Raw genomic sequence first — 14,394 nt, forward strand, 5'->3', positions numbered from 1 at the left:
TTGAAATCTTGAACATTCAGTGTAAGTTTCGTTTAATTCTGTGAGAATTCATTTTTTTTTTTTTTTACCAGAACTCAAGTTTATCTTTAAAACTGAGCTTGTAAAACTTGCAATGTAATTTAGCTTTCGGACTACCATTTTTTTTTACTACTTTTGTTACTACTTCTACTACTAAAAGTAGCGCACGTTGTTGTTGCAGATGCTGCAGCATATTGTTGTGTTACACAGGCCCGTAGCCAGAGTTTGATGTTGTTGTTGTTGTTGTTGATTTTTTTTTTTGGGGGGGGGGGCACATAAATGTAATTGTTCGACGTTCTGGGGAGGGGTCTAAAAAAGTTCAACCGATCTTGGATTTTTTTTTGGGGGGGGGGGGGGAGGCACGTGCCCCCCCCCCCCCCCCCCCCGCCCCGCCCCGTGGCTGCGTGCCTGGTGTTACAATACAACAACAATAATCCCAATTCACTTAAAGCTAAATTGAATGCATGAGTCTGTTCTCAATTATAAACTGTGATACGCTATTCATTTTGCTGTCCTAGGAAGCGTATTTTTAATCTTGACTGCAAATTCCGTAAACACATTTCGTGTGTGCATTCACTCATAAAAGTTTTTATTTTAATCATTTTGTGGAATTTTCCAGGGGTCTGATGTCTTGCGCAATAGTTCATGGAAAATAATATTGTGCAATGGCTCATATTTTCAGGTCTTATTGTCATTTGTGGAACGTTTTAGGGAGTTATTACCCGTAATTGTCCCAAATCGTATACATTGATGAATGACTTGAAATCAGTTCAAGGTAATTATAATTATAGAATGACACGTCAAGCCAGTAAAATGAATTTTCTCACGAAATCGAAAGATATATAATACGCCAGGGGTGGCGATCCCGTGAGGGAAAAAGTGCAAAAAAAAAATGTATAGGAAATACTGACTAACACTGCAACACACTTTTAGGCTCTAGAGGGCCCAAGATTACAGCATTTAGACAAATAAAAATGCAAAAATCTTTTCACTCGGTAGCTACGCTCCCTCGCATAATATCCTTAAAAATGTACAAGTAAATACCGAGAAAATTGAAGTGTGAAAAAGTATATTGCTTGTTTTTAAACTATAGTTTTGCTAAGGAATGTAATTTTTTGATACAACAAAACTTCAAAAACCTGTGGGAGGGTAGTTAATTCTGTCACCTTCACCCCTCTCGTTCACTATGCTCCATCGCACTTGCGTACTGATGGGGGGAGGGGGTTTGGGGACAGTTCTCCCAAATGAACTTCACTCGTGGTTTATTTCTAATTCGATACCAGTGATTTACATATGTTGTTGAAATGGCATGATTTTTCCCTGAGTTTTCGGGGGCTCTGCCTCCTGGACCCCACCAAGTTTCCTAAGGCGGCCCCTGGATGCTCACCTGATCGTAATTTAATGCCTAAAACCCCTGAGCTTCTGGGGGATCGCCCGCTAAACCCCACTCCAATAAGTGACCTGCATGCCAGTGTCACAATTAAGGTATCAAATATTTTATGCTCATCTGACCGTAATTAAATGCCTAAAACCTCTGAGCTTTATGAGGCTCCGCCCCTTGACACCGCGCCGGGGCTTTGCCCCTGGACCCCACGCCAATTTACGCTCCACTTTGCTTTGCTTTGCTCTACCTGATCGTAAATACTTTAGCCCCCCCCCCCACACTTTGAAAAACGTTCCCAGGGCCTGCGTTACATGTAAGAGTGGTGGTGTTGCGGATTTTTTTCTGCCCCCCCCAAAAAAAAAAAAATGTTGTTTTGCTCATTACGCCACTGCTCCCTCGTCCCTCGCGTTTCCCCCCCCCCCCTCCCCGGTCATTAAAGAAATCACCCCCCCCCCCCCTGTAATACGCCTTGTGTAGAATTACATGTTGAATTACGCGAAAGTAGACCCGGTAGGTCCATACAAAGTAAACGACTTTTCTCTATACCACCAAGAATTTTGATTGATAATGAACAGTGACTGGTTGGCATCCTGTAGTAAGCCAATAACTCCCATAAGGCCTAACCAGGCGTGGATCCAGAGGGGGGGGGGCCGAGCGGGCCTTGCCCCCCCCCCCCTGGCGCAAAAAAAAAATTGTGACCAGAAATTTACCCTTGTTTTTTGCTCAAGAGGGGGGGGGGGGGGGGGTGGTCGATTTTTCAAATTTTCGATGTCAAAATAGAAAAAGAAAAATAGTGCTCCCTACCCCCCCCCCCTCCCACCCCTCACCCACTGAGCGAAATATCGGCCGGCACGATTTTAAAATTTCAGCACACTAAATTTCAATTTGATTTCAAATTTGGGCCTCCCCCCTAATAAATCCTGGATCCGTGCCTGGGCCGCTAACAAAAAAAGATGTTGTATTGCACTTCAGGTGCCTAAACATGAGTCGGTCGGTCGGAAATCTTTTTTTCTTCTTTTTTCTTCTCCCTTTTTGGGCTGATATATTTCAGTTTTGACTGCATTTATTTGTGAATATTTTTTTCCTCTCTCTTTGGATGGATATTTCTCAGTTATGAATGCTTAAATGCATTTTTTATTTTTATTCATTAAACATTTTTTTCTCTAAAAAATGGTTAAAAAGAGATTTTAGGGTCGGTCGCATGGGCAATACAACATCTTTTTTTGTCAACGCCTAATGTATGAAGATGAATTTCAATGTAAACACAATACATGAAGAGGGCGTATGGATATAATTTGATTTGTTTTGATAGGATCTTTTTTTGATCAACTTTTTTTTTTCTTCATGCAACTCTATTACCGCCCCTCCTCCAGTAATAATATTGAACAAATATATAACTAGATTTAAATACAATGATTTGAGTATGATTTCCGAGCCACATGCTTATAAAATTAGTTAGAATATGAAATATTATTTCCATAAGTGCGAACTTATTCATACCATTACTGGTAATATGATTAAACCACCTGTATCGTTAAACGTCAATAAATTCTATTTCTCATCATTAGAAAGCTGTTTCCAGACATGCCATCGACTAATGGACACATGCAACACTCGGTCTCTCCCTCCCTCTCCATGTCTCTCTCTCTCTCTCTCTCTCTCTCTCTCTCTCTCTCTCTAACCAGAAGTATGTAGGTTAACTCGAAGCATCGGACAGCCCCTGCTTGAAGGATATAATTAATTGTTTAATTTAAATTCACTCAGTATGGGACATAATACTGCTTATGGGGGGGGGGGGGGAGAGAAACGGAGGTACCGTAGGCCTACATTGAATTCATAGCAAGCGCTCGGTGCTGAGAACTTGAAATCTACGGTCGGCTTTTTATTTATTTTATTTTTTTAACCGTTTTTATTTAATAAAAAGTGTATTTAAGCATTAAAAACTGAGAAATATCAACCCAAAGAGGGAGTTTGAAATACAAAAAAGGTAAAAAAATGAAAAAAAGATTTCCGAGGTAGCATATATTGGCACGAGCTTTAGTGGAGTCATGAATATTCATTAGTCCCTACGTCACAGACGTGCGGCGTGCGTAGTGTGTCATATACACATGTACTAGTACACGAGTACGTTTGTAAGTATTAGTACATGTACGTTGCTCCGGAATGAAGAGAATCGCCATAGAGGACGAATTACTCCGTGAAGCCAAGTACGAACAGAGAATTGAAAGCAACTACACTCCCTAATCTAGCTAGTTTTGTAATAACAAATAGGTATTTTTTTCATAATATTTTACTCTTTCGTGGCTTCATACTAAGGAACTTTCAAAAAGATGATTTGTAGAAAAAAGAAAACTGAAGAAAAGAAAACATGTGCACCCAGCAGTTCAATGCAGTTCCTACCTACCTAGGCCTACCTAAACCCACTTACAAAATGTTACTTGCATGTTGCTTAAATAGTTGACAGCCACAATATTTAGTAAAATAATAGGCGTTTCATGTATTTTAATACTGGTAAGTTGCTCGATATGATTTGATTCGATATATCTCATTAATAAAACCATCTAAAGGCTATAAGTCTCAAATATATCTTAAACCGAGTGCCAACAGCATTAAACCATGCCCCCAAATTTAGTGATTATTTTTTATATCGAAATACCGAGGTTTCACTGGTTTATTTAGCAACATGAAAATTGTAATACTATAATGTTCGAGTACATCACTTTGTATATGATTTGATCCAAGATATATGTCATTAATGAAACCACGCAAAGGCATTCTAGTCTCAAACAGACCATCACCATTAAACCGAGGGCCAACACCATTAAACCATGCGCCAAATTTAGTAATCTTCTTTTGTGTATCGAAAGACCGAGGTTTCACGGGTTTATTTAGGAAAATGGAAATTTAATACTAGTAAAATGCTTGATAACATCGGTCAGTATATGATTTGATCAGAGATATATCTCATAAATGAAACCATCTTAAGGCTATAGTCTCAAACAAACCAACACCATCAAACCGAGTGCCAACAACATTAAACCATGCGCCAAATTTAGTAATCTTCTTTTGCGTATCGAAAGACCGAGGCTTTCCGGGTTTATTTAGGGAATTGGAAATATGGTATTATAATGTTCGATTACATCACTCTGTATATGATTTGATCCGAGATATATCTCATTAATGAAACCATCTGAAGGCTATATAGTCTCAAACAAACCTGCACCATTTAACCGAGTGCCAACATCATTAAACCATGTGCCAAATTTAGTAATCTTCTTTTGTGTATCGAAAGACCGAGGTTTCCCGGGTTTATTTAGGGAATTGGAAATTTGATACTGGTAAGATGCTCGATAACATCACTAAGTCTGATTTGATTAGATATATATCTCATTAATGAAACCATGCAAAGGCATTCTGGTCTCAAACAAACCAACACCATTAAACCGAGTGCCAACACCATTAAACCATGTGCCAAATTTAGTAATGTTCTTTTGTGTGTCGACAGACCGAGGTTTCACGGGTTTATTTAGGAAAATGGAAATTTAATACTAGTAAAATGCTTGATATTAAACATCGGTCAGTATATGATTTGATCCGAGATATGTCTCATAAATGAAACCATCTAAAGGCTATATAGTCTCAAACAATTCATCACCATTAAACCGAGTGCCAACATCATTAAACCATGCGCCAAATGTTGTAATCTTCTTTTGTGTATCGAAAAACCGAGGTTTTCCGGGTTTATTTGGGGAATTGGAAATATGATACTATAATGTTCGATTACATCACTCTGTATATGATTTGATCCGAGATATATCTCATTAATGAAACCATCTAAAGGCTATATAGTCTCATACAAACCAACACCATTAAACCGAGTGCCAACACCATTAAACCATGTGCCAAATTTAGTAATCTTCTTTTGTGTATCGAAAGACCGAGATTTCCCGGGTTTATTTAGGAAAATGGAAATTTAATACTAGTAAAATGCTTGATAACATCGATCAGTATATGATTTGATCCGAGATATATCTCATAAATGAAACCATCTAAAGGCTATAGTCTCAAACAAACCAACACCATTAAACCGAGTGCCAACAACATTAAACCATGCGCCAAATTTAGTAATCTTCTTTTGCGTATCGAAAGACCGAGGTTTTCCAGGTTTATTTAGGGAATTGGAAATATGATACTATAATGTTCGATTACATCACTCTGTATATGATTTGATCCGAGATATATCTCATTAATGAAACCATCTAAAGGCTATATAGTCTCAAACAAACCTGCACCATTTAACCGAGTGCCAACATCATTAAACCATGTGCCAAATTTAGTAATCTTCTTTTGTGTATCGAAAGACCGAGGTTTCCCGGGTTTATTTAGGGAATTGGAAATATGATACTATAATGTTCGATTACATCACTCTGTATATGATTTGATCCGAGATATATCTCATTAATGAAACCATCTAAAGGCTATATAGTCTCAAACAAACCAACACCATTAAACCGAGTGCCAACACCATTAAACCATGTGCCAAATTTAGTAATCTTCTTTTGTGTGTCGACAGACCGAGGTTTCACGGGTTTATTTAGGAAAATGGAAATTTAATACTAGTAAAATGCTTGATAACATCGATCAGTATATGATTTGATCCGAGATATATCTCATAAATGAAACCATCTAAAGGCTATAGTCTCGAACAAACCAACACCATTAAACCGAGTGCCAACAACATTAAACCATGCGCCAAATTTAGTAATCTTCTTTTGCGTATCGAAAGAACGAGGTTTTCCGGGTTTATTTAGGGAATTGGAAATATGATACTATAATGTTCGATTACATCACTCTGTATATGATTTGATCCGAGATATATCTCATTAATGAAACCATCTAAAGGCTATATAGTCTCAAACAAACCTGCACCATTTAACCGAGTGCCAACATCATTAAACCATGTGCCAAATTTAGTAATCTTCTTTTGTGTATCGAAAGACCGAGGTTTCCCGGGTTTATTTAGGGAATTGGAAATTTGATACTGGTAAGATGCTCGATAACATCACTAAGTCTGATTTGATTAAATATATATCTCATCAATGAAACCATGCAAAGGCATTCTGGTCTCAAACAAACCAACACCATTAAACCGAGTGCCAACACCATTAAACCATGTGCCAAATTTAGTAATCTTCTTTTGTGTGTCGACGGACCGAGGTTTCACGGGTTTATTTAGGAAAATGGAAATTTAATACTAGTAAAATGCTTGATATTAAACATCGGTCAGTATATGATTTAATCCGAGATATGTCTCATAAATGAAACCATCTAAAGGCTATATAGTCTAAAACAAACCATGACCATTAAGCCGAGTGCCAACATCATTAAACCATGCGCCAAATGTTGTAATCTTCTTTTGTGTATCGAAAGACCGAGGTTTTCCGGGTTTATTTGGGGAATTGGAAATATGATACTATAATGTTTGATTACATCACTCTGTATATGATTTGATCCGAGATATATCTCATTAATGAAACCATCTAAAGGCTATATAGTCTCATACAAACCAACACCATTAAACCGAGTGCCAACACCATTAAACCATGTGCCAAATTTAGTAATCTTCTTTTGTGTATCGAAAGACCGAGGTTTCCCGGGTTTATTTAGGGAATTGGAAATTTGATACTGGTAAGATGCTCGATAACATCACTAAGTCTGATTTGATTAGATATATATCTCATAAATGAAACCATCTAAAGGCTATAGTCTCAAACAAACCAACACCGTTAAACCGAGTGCCAAAACCATTAAACCATGCGCCAAATTTAGTAATCTTTTGCGTATCGAAAGACCGAGGTTTTCCGGGTTTATCTAGGGAATTGGAAATATGATACTATAATGTTCGATTACATCACTCTGTATATGATTTGATCCGAGATATATCTCATTAATGAAACCATCTAAAGGCTATATAGTCTCAAACAAACCTGCACCATTTAACCGAGTGCCAACATCATTAAACCATGTGCCAAATTTAGTAATCTTCTTTTGTGTATCGAAAGACCGAGGTTTCCCGGGTTTATTTAGGGAATTGGAAATTTGATACTGGTAAGATGCTCGATAACATCACTAAGTCTGATTTGATTAAATATATATCTCATCAATGAAACCATGCAAAGGCATTCTGGTCTCAAACAAACCAACACCATTAAACCGAGTGCCAACACCATTAAACCATGTGCCAAATTTAGTAATCTTCTTTTGTGTGTCGACGGACCGAGGTTTCACGGGTTTATTTAGGAAAATGGAAATTTAATACTAGTAAAATGCTTGATATTAAACATCGGTCAGTATATGATTTAATCCGAGATATGTCTCATAAATGAAACCATCTAAAGGCTATATAGTCTAAAACAAACCATGACCATTAAGCCGAAAGCCAACATCATTAAACCATGCGCCAAATGTTGTAATCTTCTTTTGTGTATCGAAAGACCGAGGTTTTCCGGGTTTATTTGGGGAATTGGAAATATGATACTATAATGTTTGATTACATCACTCTGTATATGATTTGATCCGAGATATATCTCATTAATGAAACCATCTAAAGGCTATATAGTCTCATACAAACCAACACCATTAAACCGAGTGCCAACACCATTAAACCATGTGCCAAATTTAGTAATCTTCTTTTGTTTATCGAAAGACCGAGGTTTCCCGGGTTTATTTAGGGAATTGGAAATTTGATAATGGTAAGATGCTCGATAACATCACTAAGTCTGATTTGATTAGATATATATCTCATAAATGAAACCATCTAAAGGCTATAGTCTCAAACAAACCAACACCGTTAAACCGAGTGCCAAAACCATTAAACCATGCGCCAAATTTAGTAATCTTTTGCGTATCGAAAGACCGAGGTTTTCCGGGTTTATCTAGGGAATTGGAAATATGATACTATAATGTTCGATTACATCACTCTGTATATGATTTGATCCGAGATATATCTCATTAATGAAACCATCTAAAGGCTATATAGTCTCAAACAAACCTGCACCATTTAACGAGTACCAACATCATTAAACCATGTGCCGAATTTAGTAATCTTCTTTTGTGTATCGACAAACCGAGGTTTCACGGGTTTATTTAGGAAAATGGAATATTTAATACTAGTAAAATGCTTGATATTAAAGATCGGTCAGTCTATGATTTGATCCGAGATAATGTCTCATAAATGAAACCATCTAAAGGCTATATAGTCCCAAACAAACCATCACCATTAAACCGAGTGCCAACACCATTAAACCATGCGCCAAATTTAGTAATCTTCTTTAAAAAATTGTGTATCGAAAGACCGAGGTTTCCCGGGTTTATTTAGGGGATTGGAAATTTGATACTGGTAAGATGCTCGATAACATCACTAAGTCTGATTTGATTAGATATATATCTCATTAATGAATCCATCTAGAGGCTATATTAGTCTCAAACAAACCAACACCATTAAACCGAGTGCCAACACCATTAAACCATGCGCCAAATTTAGTAATCTTCTTTTGTGTATCGAAAGACCGAGGTTTCCCGGGTTTATTTAGGAAAATGGAAATTTGATACTGGTAAGATGCTCGATAACATCACTAAGTCTGATTTGATTAGATATATATCTCATTAATGAATCCATCTAGAGGCTATATTAGTCTCAAACAAACCAACACCATTAAACCGAGTGCCAACACCATTAAACCATGCGCCAAATTTAGTAATCTTCTTTTGTGTATCGAAAGACCGAGGTTTCCCGGGTTTATTTAGGAAAATGGACGTGAGGGTCGCTATTCATAATGCGGAATGAGAGTCTCTATTTATAATGGTCATTATCTTTCATAAAGATGTTGTATTGCCCTTTAGCCAAAAAATTGGGTCGGTCGGGTTTTTTTCCCCTCCCTCTTTGGGCTGATATTTCTCAGTTTTGTAATTATTTTTATTTTGTATTCACTAAACATTTTTTTCTAAAAACATCCCACGGCTGTGGCGCTGATGCGGGGGGGGGGGGGGGGGGGACGCCACGTGACCCCGAATATTTGTAGAAAACATTTATTGAAAACATTGAAAACGTACATTTCTGAACCAAAAAAGAAAAAGAAAAAAAGGCGTCCCCAAATGTGTACGTGAGCCATCATCCCAGTCCCCAGCCCCCCGCCCCTTAATCAGTCCGACCACGCTGCGCCATTCGGCCCACCCTCCACCCTTGGTACAAGTATGTATTACCGACAATTCTCGTCTAATTAGTTCATAGATGGTGTAGCCTGTCTATGTTTCAAGGAGGGAGGGACAGTGGGGATGTGGCAGCGTTGCCATCAAGGGGCTGATCCAGGCGCGGATCCAGGGGAGCCGAGCGGGCCTTGCCCCCCCCCCCCCCAAAAAAAAAAGAGAGAGAGAGAGAGAGAGAGAGAGAAGGAAAATAAGGGAAAGGGAAAGAGGAGAGAAAGTTTAAGAAAGAAGAGGCAAAATAAAAGTAAAGGAGGGAGAAGAAGGAGATAGGGGGGCGAAAGAGTGTTACCTCCCCCCTCCCCCATTAAAAAAATTAGAAAAAAGGAAGGAAATGGAAAGAACAAATGAAAGAAGAGAAAAAGGGAAGGATAAAAAAAGGAAGAAGGGGGATATCAGTTGCAATTTTCCAGCCAACAAGTTGTGGATCGGGGGAGGGACCACAAGGCTGTTTCCTCTCCCCCCCCCCGCCCCTGCCAAAAAAAGAGAAGTGAGGTACAGGTAAAGAGGAGAGCTGAAAGGGCACAAAAATAAGGAAGAAGAAAAGAAAAGGGTGAAAAGAAGGGGAGATCAGTTGCGATTAAGCCAACAACGTGTGGATCGGCGGGGGGGGGGGCAAAAGGCCCTTGCCCCCCCCCCCCAAGCAAACCCAAACGAGAGAGAAGGAATGTAAGGGGAAGGAAAAGAGGAGAGAAAGGGAAAGAAAAAAAAGAGAGAAAGAAGAAAGGTAGGGGAGATCAGTTGCGATTTTGTCCCGCCAACAAGGTGTAGATCGGGCGGGGGGGGGGGGGGGGGGGGGAGGGGCACTATAAATAAAACATGGTGTTTTTTCTAATTCGATACCGGTGATTTACAAATGTGTATAAATGACATACTTTTCCGAGAATTTTCCTCACTTTTTAGTAAATTATACTTTTTAAGGCATCCGTTTGTTGGAAAATGACAAATTCCTAAACTTAAAGTCAGGCAAGAAATATGATTATTTAGAGGCCTTAATAATAATAATAATAATAATAAAAACGTTACTTATAAAGCGCTTACCACCTTCAGGTCAGAGCCCGCGAAATGGCGGGGCTCGGAGGCCTCGAGCTACCCCCACACTTTTTTTGAAAAAGTATATTAAAGAGAATATAGAAAGAAAGAAATAATAGTGTCCTGCGAGATTCACAAAATAATAAGGTATCAAAATATGCTCATCTGACCGTGATTAAATGCCTAAAACCCCTGAGCCTTCGAAGGCTCTGCCCCCTGAATTCCACCTAGGGCCCTAAGGCGGGCCCTTGGATGCTCATCTTTCGGTAATTTAATGCCTAAAACCTCTGAGCTTCTGGGGGCTTCGCCCCCTGGACCCCACGCCAATAAGTAACCTGCCAGTGTCACAAATAAGGTATCAAAATATGTTCATCTGGCCGTAATTAAATGCCTAAAATCGCTGAGTTTCTGGGGCTCCGCCCCCTCGACCTCACCAGGCTCCTTAATGCTTATCTGACCGGTATAAAATGTCTTAAACTCCTGAGCTTCTGGGAGCTCCGCCCCCTCGATCCCACGCTAATTAGGGTCATGCCAGTCTCACAAAAAAGGTATCAAAATATGCTCATCTGACAGTAATTAAACGCCTAAAACCCCTGAGCTTCCGGGGACTCTGCCCCTATAACGAATGGCCCTAAGGCGGGCCCCTGAATGCTTATATCTGACCGTATTTAAATGCCTAAAACCCCTGAGCTTCCGGGGGCTCTGCCCCTGGACCCCACCTTGGCCACTAAGCCGGGCCCCTAGATGCTCATCTGACCGTCATTACATGCCCATACCCCCTGAGCTTCCGGGGGCTCCGCCCCTTCACCCCCGCCGGGGCTTTGCCCCTAGACCCATCACCAATTTACGCTACGTTCTACCTGATCGTAAATACTGATCGTAAAAAGACCCCCGACCACTTTGAAAAACGTTTAGCGGGGCCGCATGTATGAGCCCGGATTTTTGCCTGCCCTCCAAACGTTTTTGCTCATTACACCACTGCTGGTCACCATTACGTTCCAAATTTTGGCCCCCCTTCTAAGAAATCCTGGATTCGCGCCTGGGCTGATCTATCATGTCCCTAATCCTCAGCAAGGAAGGAAGCGACAGAGAGTGGAATTTGTTACCGTAAAGCATTATGCGAACGGTGGCGTTCCCTGTACTATTATGTCTTTTCAAAAATATATTTTTCTATTTAGCTTATAATATTATATGGAGACATCTTAATGATCTAGCTAATATTTCCCCCGCTCCAGTGATGAAAATCTTGCCCCCCCCCCCCTCCTTCGACTGAGAGTCAAACTTGTGAAAATTTGATTTGGTGACAAGACGATATATTTTACAAGAAAACCACTTCAGCCCCCCCCCCCGAAAATAAATATATTTGTCCGACATCTGAATGTCCGAGTCGTCGGTTTAATGGGGCTGGTGTTGGTTTGTTTGAGATTTAATAGCCTTTAGATAGTTTCATTAATGAGATATATATTGATTCAAATCAGACTTAGTGATGTTATCGAGCATCTTACCAGTATTAAATTTCCAATTCCCTAAATAAACCGTCCCTATTTTCACGAAGTGACGGTAGTGAGGAAAATCGTAACGCAAAGTGAATGCAATTTTTTTTTACTATATACCGTCACTTCGTGAAAACAGCGACGATTTAACCTGTGAAACCTCCGTCTTTCGATACACAAAAGAAGTTTACTAAATTTGGCGCATGGTTTAATGGTGTTCGCACTCGGTTAAATGGTGCAGGTTTGTTTGAGACTATAAAGCCTTTAGATGGTTTCATTAATGAGATATATTTCAAATCAAATCATATACTGACCGATTTTATCGAACATTATAGTATCAAATTTGCATTTTCCTAAATAAACCCGTGAAACCTCGGTCTTTTGATACACAAAAGAAGATTACTAAATTTGGCGCATGGTTTAATGGTGTTGGCACTCGGTTAAATGGTGCAGGTTTGTTTGAGACTATAAAGCCTTTAGATGGTTTCATTAATGAGATATATATCGAATCAAATCATATACTGACCGATTTTATCGAATATTATAGTATCAAATTTGCATTTTCCTAAATAAACCCATGAAACCTCGGTCTTTTGATACACAAAAGAAGATTACTAAATCAGGCGCGGATCCAGGATTTCTTAGGGGGGGGGGGCCCACTTTTTTTTTGGTCCGAAAAAATCGTAACGACTCAGTCAGTCGCTAATTAAGCGGGGGGGGGGGGGGGGGGGAAGAGGACACTTTTTTTTTGTCTCGAAATTTGAAAATTTGACATTTTGTTCCGTGGGGGGGGGGGGGTCACCTTTTTTAGGTCAGCCATTGGCATATTTAAAAAAAATAAAAATTAAATAAAAAAAAAAAAAATCAATCAATAAATCACAGAAAAAAAAGGGGGGGGGGTTGCTCCAAAATACACACATAAAAAACCGAACGGGGGAGGGTCAACCCCCTAACCCCCTCCCACCCCTTCTGTACGTGCCTACTCGTCTGAAAATAGTTTTTCCCCTCCCGCGCGAAGCGCGGAAGCTTTTACGTTTCATTAAATCATTAGAAAAGAAGACGATTCGTTGTACAGTTTTTTACTCTTAATCCTCGTCTTAATTCATCCCCCTCTCCCGCGCAAAGCTCGGAAGCTTTTACGTTTCATTAAATCATTAGAGAAAGAAGACGATTCGTTGTACCGTTCTCGACTCTTAATCCTCATCTGAATTCAGTTTCCCCTCCTCCCTCCCGCGCGAAGCGCGGAAGCTTGTACGTTTCATTTAATCATTAGAGAAAGAAGACGATTTCGTTGTACCGTTCTCGAAAATAATCCTCGTCTGAATACAGCTTTTACGTTTCATTAAATCATTAGCGAAATAAGACGATTCGTTGTACCGTTATGACTTTTAATCCTTGTCTAAATTCAGTTTCCCCCCTCCCACGCGAAGCGCGGTAGCTTTTACGTTTCATTTAATCATTAAAGAAAGAAGACGATTTCGTTGTACTGTTCTCGACTCTTAATCCTTGTCTAAATTCAGTTTCCCCCCCCGCTTCGACGTTTTATTAAATTTTTAGAGAATGAAGACGATTCGTTGTTCCGCTCTCGAAAATAATTTAGTTTCCCCCACCCGCGCGAAGCGCGGAAGCTTTTACTTTTAATTAAATCATTAGAGAAAGAGGAAGATTCGTCGTACCGTTCTCGACTCTTAATCCTTGTCTAAATCAATTCCCCCCTCGACGTTTCATTAAATTATTATAGAAAGAACACGATTCGTTGTACCGTTCCCGAAAATTATCCTCGTCTGAATTAAGTTCCCCTGCCCTCCCCCGCGCGTAGCGCGGAAGCTTTGACGTTTCATTAATTCATTAGAGAAAGAAGACGATTCGTTGTACCGTTCTCGACTCTTAATCCTTGTCTGAATTTCAAATATGTTCTTTGTCTATTCCCTTTTCTTCCTACGTCCTCTTCCTTTACACTCCTCTCTTTTTTGGCCGGCGTTTATTGGGGGACCACCCCGCCACCCCCTGGCTACGCGCCTGCTGTCAGATAATGTTGATACCTTGTCCGCCCCGGAAGCTCAGGGGTTTAAGGTTTTAATTTACGGTCAGATTAGCATTCAGGTGTCCGCCTTAGCGCCCTAGACGGGGTCCAGGGGGCAGAGCCCCGGAAGTTCAGGAGTTTAGGCATTTAATTTCGGTCAGATGAGCATTATTTTGATACCT

Source organism: Strongylocentrotus purpuratus, unplaced genomic scaffold, assembly GCF_000002235.5.
Source record: "Strongylocentrotus purpuratus isolate Spur 01 unplaced genomic scaffold, Spur_5.0 spur5_scaffold_5, whole genome shotgun sequence".
NCBI lineage: Eukaryota > Metazoa > Echinodermata > Echinoidea > Camarodonta > Strongylocentrotidae > Strongylocentrotus > Strongylocentrotus purpuratus.